This window comes from Miscanthus floridulus, chromosome 13 (genome assembly GCF_019320115.1).
Source record: "Miscanthus floridulus cultivar M001 chromosome 13, ASM1932011v1, whole genome shotgun sequence".
Lineage (NCBI taxonomy): Eukaryota > Viridiplantae > Streptophyta > Magnoliopsida > Poales > Poaceae > Miscanthus > Miscanthus floridulus.
Genome location: NC_089592.1, coordinates 82,100,085 through 82,109,102, shown reverse-complemented (window position 1 = coordinate 82,109,102; position 9,018 = coordinate 82,100,085). Strand labels below are relative to the sequence as shown.

The 9,018-nt window shown below is 42.6% G+C and overlaps 1 long non-coding RNA gene, 1 other non-coding gene and 1 pseudogene across 2 annotated transcripts; all 3 read right to left on the bottom strand.

Moving 5' to 3' along the window:
- Positions 1–7,054: 7,054 nt before the first annotated feature.
- Positions 7,055–7,553, bottom strand: LOC136500448 (uncharacterized). Its single transcript, XR_010770039.1, has 3 exons — positions 7,402–7,553; positions 7,149–7,322; positions 7,055–7,071 (listed from the first exon to the last, which is right to left on the bottom strand). It is a non-coding gene; the product is annotated as an uncharacterized lncRNA (long non-coding RNA).
- Positions 7,554–8,040: 487 nt separating this feature from the next.
- Positions 8,041–8,142, bottom strand: LOC136502422 (small nucleolar RNA snoR97). The gene has a single exon (XR_010770563.1). It is a non-coding gene; the product is annotated as a small nucleolar RNA snoR97 (small nucleolar RNA).
- Positions 8,143–8,247: 105 nt separating this feature from the next.
- LOC136502387 (small nucleolar RNA Z278) lies at positions 8,248–8,349 on the bottom strand (annotated as a pseudogene).
- Between the last annotated feature and the right edge of the window lie 669 nt (positions 8,350–9,018).

Genomic DNA, 9,018 nt, shown 5'->3' with positions numbered 1-9,018 from the left:
GGTCCACCTAATCTCTGTATCAAAATGCATGGGCTATGTATATGTAGATATATAAATAAATGCATTATATCCTTGCTACCTAAAACTATATATACCCTCGATCTCGATCTGTATAGTTATCAATGTATACGTAATATATACTATATCTTATTGTAGAGATAGAATTTGCCAGTGCACTAGTTACTGTTGTCATTAGTGGCAATGCATCCATATAAATATGGTTATACGATAAAAGATCTGACCAATCTTTTTATTAATCATCTCACTTTCAAAAAGTCAACCAATTTTAAATTTGATGAAATTTATTAAAAAGATCCATTTATGATACTGAATAAGTATTATGAGATTAACCATGCAATATATCATTATAGTAAACTGATTTGAAAAAAAAAATTATATTATTTTTTGTAAACCTAGTCAAACTTAAAATCAATTGTCTTCTTAAAAAACGACACGTATATTTTTCTTTTTAGGATGGGGTTGAGTATGATTTAAGCATGAAACTAATTATTAAGAAGGAACAATAACCGAGAGGCATACAAAACTTGCCAAAGCAGCTCAACTTCGTCGTTGAACCGAGACTTTGAGTATATGCATGGCTTTTTAGTCTTTCGGATCTCTCCTCGCTTGTCTTCTCAAAACAGACGCTGACACACTCTCATGCAAGGCTAGGGGGCTAGCACGCACACTCACCTTTTTTTTTATTTTGTTGTATCCATTAACACGATCTTATAATAAATAAAGTTCCACATCTCTTGACTACCTAGAGCGCCCATAAGACGTGTTGTATTAAATTTTTTCTCTATCTTAATATAAAGACGCGTAAACCTTTTACGTGACTAAGAGAAAAATGATAAATAAAGTTTCCACTTCCTTAAGAAAATTATAAGCAAAGCAATGTATCCCGCGCATATATAATATTAATATATCTGTATAGAAACATGGAGTACACGCACAAAATGCAGATGTATCTCTCGGCTTACCCCTTTCTAGCTAGAACTACGTACATCCATCCTATCTATCTAGTACACCCTGTCCGTACGATCATGGAGATCGGGCTACGTTTGCAAGGCATCCACAAAGTCAACCCAAGTAGCATCACTCTGGTCTCTAATGTACCACTGTCAGCGCGAGCGCATGCAGCCACGTGTCCACTCTCGCGCCTTTATAACCACACACCCTCCCCTTCGTCTCCATCCACACTAGTCCACAGCACCACCGCTTCATTCTTCTACCTCTTCTCGCTAGTGTTTCTTGCAGCTTGCAGGCGACGAGCAATGACGGCGAGTCGGCGACGGCGCCGAGCAGCAGCAACGGGGCAGCGAGGAGGGGACGTTCCCAGTCCCAGCAGCGCCGCGGCGGGCGTTTGGCTACGGCAGGTGGCGCAGGCGGCGGCGCTCGTCGTCGGCCGCACAAGGACCTGAGCTGGACGGGCGTCCGGGAGCGGCTCTGGGGCGGGTGGGCCGCGGAGATCCGCATCCCGCGCACCCGATCCAGGCTGTGGGTCGGCAGGTTCCAGGACGCCCTGCAGGCGGCGCTGGCCTACGACGCCGCCTTGTTCTGCTTCTACGGCGAGCGCCTCCCCAGCCAGCGCAAGTTCAACTTCCCGGGCGCGCCGCGCCCCGCCATCCCCGAGCACATCCGCGTCCAGCTCACCGTCGCCAACATCAAGGAGATCGCGGCCGACTACGGTCGAAGCTGCGCCGGCCTCTTCTTTTCTGCGCCGGCTCAGCTGTGCCCTACACCAGCTGCCGCACCACTGGCACCACTGACGCCACCTCTGATGGTGCCAGCGCCGGCGCTGGCGCTGGCTACTGATGGTGCTGCCGCCACCAACGCTGAAGCAATGACCTCCACAACAACTGATGTCGTCCATGCTGCTGGCAACGCCGGGAACCGCGTGGATGGAGAATTCATGGCAAGTGCTGATTGCCTGCTCTCCTGCAACCCAGATGATTTCGTCGGGGTTTTAGACATCGACGACGTGGACCTCTTTATCGGCCAGAACTGATCAATCGATCCTGCTTGCTAGCTACATGTGCCACTGTGTGTGTGTGTGTGTGTGTTGAAGCTAGCCGTATCAATAAGCCTAGATCGTCTCGTTATATATGCGTGCAATAAATCATTACAACTTTGTAGTCTTTGTCAGTGTGTGCAAAATGTATTATGTGTGCAGTATGCAACAAGTTCTTGAAATCAGAGCTGGTTTATGTGCTGTATATATTTTCAATGGTGAAGTGCTATGGATACACAGGTTGCTGATTGCAGCCAAGTATTTGGTGTTTAGATGCAAATTTTGTGGAAACAGAGCGGAAAAGAAAAGACACGAAAACGAACCTATATATAGCACAAACTTTGGTATTTGAAATCCGAGATTGGAATTGTTCAAGAGTCATGATCCCTAGAATTACAACTTGAAGAACTACAGCACACAATTATGTAGCTGTGTGATTCTTGCTAGAAAAGGCTCCAAGTATTATTTTTCAAGGTTTTGTATCAACTCAAAGTAATACGTCTAAAAGTTTAATTAAATATTCCTTTATCGCAAAAGAGCACACAATTTTACAGATCTCAAAGGGTGGGCTTGAATATTAATTAATTAGTAGTTATGCTAAAGGGTCTTTAGCCTATCTGGTTAGATGGCTTTGGCAGCATCTCTCAGGTCCTGAGTTCGACTCCCCCACGGGAGCGAATTTCAGGCTTGAGGGTAAAAAAATCCTCTCATCTATCCGGTTGTCCCACGCCAAAGTACAGTGGATCGTCCAGTCTCACGAGGATGCGGTGCCGTTGTATATGGGTGGGGGTTCTCGATCAGCATGAGAAGATCTTCTTAATGAAAACCCTAGGGCCGTCATACTCCCCTGTGGATTGAGTTTTTTTAATTAGTAGTTATTTGTGTTCACCATGTGTGCCTAAGAACTAATGCATGTAAAAAAATGCTTGATTCAAAGGCTATATATAATGATAATTCGTATCACCGAAAAATTTCAACAGTTTCTTGTTAAGAAACATGAGGAAAAATGAAATAAGGGTTTTGTGCTTTCCTTCTAGGTTAAAAACTAGAAATAAACTCAACTTTTTACTGTTTCCATATATATCACATCAGTACCAAAAAGTTAACTTTATCCAAAGGACTTTAACATTCGAGACGGTTGCGTAATCCCTGTCATGAAAAACAAATTTTCCTATCGCCTATGATTACTGACACTATAAAGTTTGAGGTTCTGTGACAGTTATACGTAACGACATTAGAAATTCCTTATATTTGACACTATATTTTTGAGGTTTGGCGATGGTTATTATGCTATAACATTAGAAAGTCTCGATATCTCTTATAGTATAGTTTGGATTGGAAAATTTACATATATATGAAGTTATAAAGTATAGTGTGTGTATACAACAACTAATAAGTACTACAATAATAATATATATTAAATCCTTGCATAATCAAATGTGATCTGAGGATAGTCACATCTGTCCATGCCATACGGTTCTTACAATCTTTACAGGGACAAATAATTGTATCCTTATTCTCTTTCAATGTCGTTGCATGCTTCTTTGCGGCTTCAATAAATTTATCCACCTCTTCACGGAAACCTGCATTGAACCTTAACGAACCATACATCCAAGAGTTGTTGTACTCTATCTTTTACAACAACAACAACAAAACAAACATTAAAGGACTACTTATTCAGATATATATAAAAATGAATCAAATTAATAATTACTTGAGAATAATTGTATATACTTCAGATATATATGAATATAAATCTAATATAATTACATAAAGCATACAAACACACCATGGTAGAGGAAAATTAATTAATGACCTATTTATCCATAAATAATTAAAATACATATTTGTTTATTACAATAAACAATTTCAAAGACAACAATTAGCAACAATTATACTTTACCCAATATCTTTCATACAAACCCTAGTCCAATTTTATCAAACATAAATTTACAAAAATGAAATTAATAAAAAAACCAAACCCTAGATCTAGATCTACATGCACATGAAACATGCATAAAACTAACTAATTGTTCACTAAAATAAAAAAAACATGGACCAAATAAGAGTATGATCTTGTTCCCCTCCCTAATTTACCCTAGTACATTTAAAACTTGGGTCTAATTTGTTTCATAAGTAGCTCAAGCACCATAGAAGAGAGAGAAAAACAAAACTTTAATTACTCACTAACCAACAATTAAAACTTCAAAAAAAATGTGTGGAATAGCATTTTCTTACCTTCTACAACCTCTCCACCAAAGGATTTGAGACCAAAACCTTCCCCCTTAGTAGAATAATTTTTAGGAGGTGCCTAAGGTCTTCCCACCTTTCTTTCACAGGTTGGAGTGAGTGACCCGAGGAGAAAGAAGGTGCTGCAGTTGTTTTATATATGGATCATTTGTAGGGGCGGCTGGTGATTGAGCCGTCTCTATAAATCGGAGGTATTTATATGGAGGCATTTGTAGGGGTGGCTCAATCACCAGCCGCCCCTACAAATAGCAACGCCGGGGGGCGGCTGGTGAGTGAGCCGCCCTTATAAATCAGACCCATTTGTAGGGGCGGCTCGTATCACCAGCCGCCCCTACTGTTCCATTTATAGGGATGGCTGATGTCTGGGCTCCCGAGCACGCCACTGTAGAGGCGGCTCATTCGTCCCGTTGTTAAAAATCATTTTTTACGTAGTGGTGTATACAACAACTAATAAGTACTACAATAATAATATATATCAATTCTGGTGTAGATCAAAAGGTGGCTAGAAGACAACTTAATTATATCTACCATGTTTCAAACAAAGCCCACTGCATTATGCTCCAGCCTCTAGTTTTGCGACACTTATATAGTGGCCTACCAACATCTCCATCCTGTATCTCTCTATAGACTATGGTGCTATGCATATCGGCATACAAAATGTGACAAATGGCGCTGTTCCGGACATCATACGAGGAACCGTTCGAGTCCCGGCAACAGAAATGATTTGCTCCTACTACTACCGAATTTTTTTTGATGATTTATTCTCGTGCGGTTGACTTGCCTCCCCTCACTACGGGATACTGATTAATTACCGAGTGTGATAAACACTCGGCAAATATGGAGAAACACTCGGTAAATTGTTTACCGAGTGCCACACTCGGTAAACATGACTCGGTAAACAACGACTCGGTAAAGTTAGTTTACCGAGTGTCAACTAACGGGGCACTCGGAGAATAAATCTTACCGAGTGCTAAGCCGGCACTCGGTAAACAACTACGACGTGACGGTCGTCAGTCCCCAAGCTTGCCGTTAACGGCGTCGTTTACCGAGTGTTAGACATAGCACTCGGTAAACAGATAACCATTTTCATGATTAAAACAATTCCGCAAATATTTTTCCCTAATATAGTTTACCGAGTGTACCAGTAACACTCGGTAAACATGTAACTCGTTAACCGAGTGTTCCACTCGGTAAAAAATGGCACATATATCCGAGTGGGGTCGTGGCACTCGGTAAAAAATGGCACCACTCGGCAAAATTAACAGAATCAGAACCAATTTGGTTCTGTTTTCTGTTTTACCGAGTGTAACACTCGGTAAACATGACCATTACCGAGTGTAACACTCGGTAAAACTTGTCCACAGTATTTTTTTTGTTTGTTTCAGTGCATATCCAGCCACAATTAACAACAATTATAACAGAATATCACAGTTACCAACAGATAGACAATATATATCACATATATGTCCACAAATGTCACATCCACTCATTATAACCAACATATAGCTACAACAAATGTCACAAGCACAATGCAAAGTCCACAAACACCATCAACATGTCCAAAGTCCACAAAGTTCAACCCACTTCTAAGTTCAACATACAAACAAGTGAAACATGGTCCTGTCACATGGTCGGAGCCCTACCGAGAAACAGAGACAAGTCCAAGTCTTGATCGTTGTTCGATCCAGCTGTAGAAGGTCCCTGGAATGAGGGAGCAAAAGAAAATAAACATATTTGTCAATTAATCATAAGGTAGTATGCCAAATTCAAATATTCCTTCGAAAGACCAGTTAACAGTGACATCAATATATAGGCATATAATAGATAACACATATCAAGTTAGTTGCTGTTTAGGTCTCCTCTATGTGCAAGATATCGTCACACATGGTCGAGTAGACTGAACATGAATTGGGCAAACACCTATGTACTCATGTAGAACCTAACATGATGCCTTTCAAGGTCTGAACAATATTACTAATAATCTAACTTATACATGTATGTATCCTACTCTCTTCTAGGTTCTAACATGATAGTGTTGACTGTAGCACAATCTGAACTGAAAAAGCCTTTCAAGATGAAGAGTGACTCACAGGAGTGCCGTCGCGCGGAGGTGGAGGCACCAACGGTATCATCGGCGGCGGCGGAGGCGGTGGAGGCTGGCCCATGCTCTGAGAAAAGCTGGCCATGTACTTGTACCAGGCCTTCTGCGACTGCTGGAAGGCCTCAAGCTGGGCCTGCACTCGCGCCCTCTCCTGTGCCAACTCGGCCTGGTGCGATAGCTGGAGGGCCTGAAACTGACTCTGTGAGGCCTGCTGTGACTCCTGCAGGGCTTCAATCTGGGCCTACAATTATTTATCACATAGTTAGAATGCAAATAAAGAACAGGTAGAAAATGAATGGACAACGAATGCAACAGAACTAACCTGGAGTGCTACCACCTGGGGCTGTGAGCGTGGGCGTATGGCCGGGCTCGAACTCGTGCTCCGGGCTCTAATCTGGGCGAGTGTCTGAGTGTTGGCCGTGTCTATGGTGCTGTTGCCCATATAGTACCTCCCGTGTGGCTTACCTGGTCCCAACCTCATGACGATGTCACCCTCGAGGTCAGCGGTGCTCGGATCAAATTCTGGCCCATGGATCTCTCTCGCCATCGCCGTGTACTCGCTGAGGCGACTGTGCACGCTCAGGTTACTGTATGCCTCGGGCAGGTCCTCCGGGTTGTAGACGAGGTCGGGGTCCTTTGCCTTGCCCTTGTGTGCCAAGGCATATGCCTTGAACGAGGCGCACTCCTGACCGGGGTGGAACCGCGTCTGCAGGAAGAAGCACAACAATAAGATATTATGCATTCAGAAGTTAGCGTAGCAACAACGAAATGAAATCCGCGTACATATCTGGCTGCATATTCCTTGAGGGTAGTGGGCCCTTGTTTGTGCGAGGAACCCTGCATCATCGCACGGCAACGTGAGCGTACGGCGTGATATTGCTCGTACTCCTCACTCAACCACGTGTCCACAATGGCCTCCCAGCAGTTGTCCATCCCCGCACACCAAGCAGGAGGCACCTGCACGTACACGAGCACATGACAAATCATAAATCAATTTCAGTGCAATTAATCACAGACGATGTAATCTCATGTTTACCGTCAAGTATTGCTCCTTAGTTAGGGGCAGGTGCACTGCCTGCGCTCTGGTGACTCTGTTTCCTCTGCGGGCATGGTAAATTCTTCTGCACAGGAGCTTTGTCTCGTAGAAGAGGTCCTGCACTCGGTGAACACAGACTCTGTTCACCACGTCATCCGCATCCTCCCTACGTACTCCCTCCGCCAAGGTGTAGTAATCCTACAAGCAAATACAGTCACTAATATACAATTAATATGCTGTAGCTTTCTTAAGGCTCAAGCAAGCTTTCTTAAGGCTCAAGCAAGCTATCCTATATGTATCCCAACCCTGCCATAGTTGTGGCATGGCTAATGAAATCTGAAATTTAGCCCCAAACCTGTGTTTTGGTTCTAACAGTAGCCACTAACCAGGCCAACCTAGCAAATAATTCCAATGATTTCTATACAAGCTCAAATCAATTTGGTCAGTCCTGTTATAAATACAACTAGTCAATAGAGGGCGTGAGCTACATGCAAAGGCAGCCAAAACTACAGAGGTTGTACATCAGACAGATGAATTAGTCTGACATATAAGTAGCTAACTTCCTTGTTCTGAAGGCTGAAAAAATAATTATGTTGCAACGAAAAGGCAAAATATGTGGCTTAAACCCACAGAAGTAAACAATCTTGTGCTGTTATTTAACTCCCAGCTCACAGTACAGAGCCGAAGCTGATGACAACACACACTCTTCGAGTTTTTCAGCCTCAACACAAATCAGAAAGCACTAGTGCAAGGATAGTTAAACTCGGTTCCGATTTACCCAGTATAATTATTTGAGAGAAATAACTAAACTACAATACTATTACTAAACTGCAAATGCATTTGGACACCGCCCAGTCTTGTCATGCGGGTGCAGCAGCTCCAAGTAGGAGCTACGCAGGAACTTGAGCCGATTGCAGACTCCAAACACTGGACGACTTCATGAGTGGCCAATGGGATGCAAGGTTTGCACCAAGAAAAATTCTCAAGTTGGACTTTGAGAAAGACTGACAAACAGAATTGAGACTTCCTTTTTGAATGTCTCAAGCAAAGAGGTTTTGGTGTTAAATGGTGTGACTCGATTAAGTTAGTAATGAGCTCTGGCACTGTTAGTGTCAAGGTGAATAATTCTAATGGAAGTTATTTTAAATCTGGTAGAGGGGTTAGACAAGGGGATCCCCTGTCTCCCTTCCTTTTCAACATAGCTGCTGATACTTTGGCTAAAATGATTTCTCTTGCTCAAAGTAATAATCTGATTAAGGGGTTGGTTCCTGAATATATTGAAAATGGGGTAGCAGTTCTTCGGTATGATGATGACATGATTCTGTGCGTCCAAGATGATAAAGAGCAAGCTGCTCATCTCAAACTTCTTCTTTACCTTTATGAGAAGATGTCTGGTCTGAAAATTAACTTCTCTAAGAGTGAGGTCATTAGATAAGTCAAGATGACACTAAAAGCCTAGAATTTTCCAATATGTTCAACTGTGCAATTGGTAAATGGCCCATTAAGTACTTAGGAGTTCCTATGGCTAGCTGTAGACTCAAATCAGGCCTTAGTGGTGAACATATATCAGTTGTGTCATGTAGTTGTAAACAAAGGTTCCTTACATTCAGGTTGAAC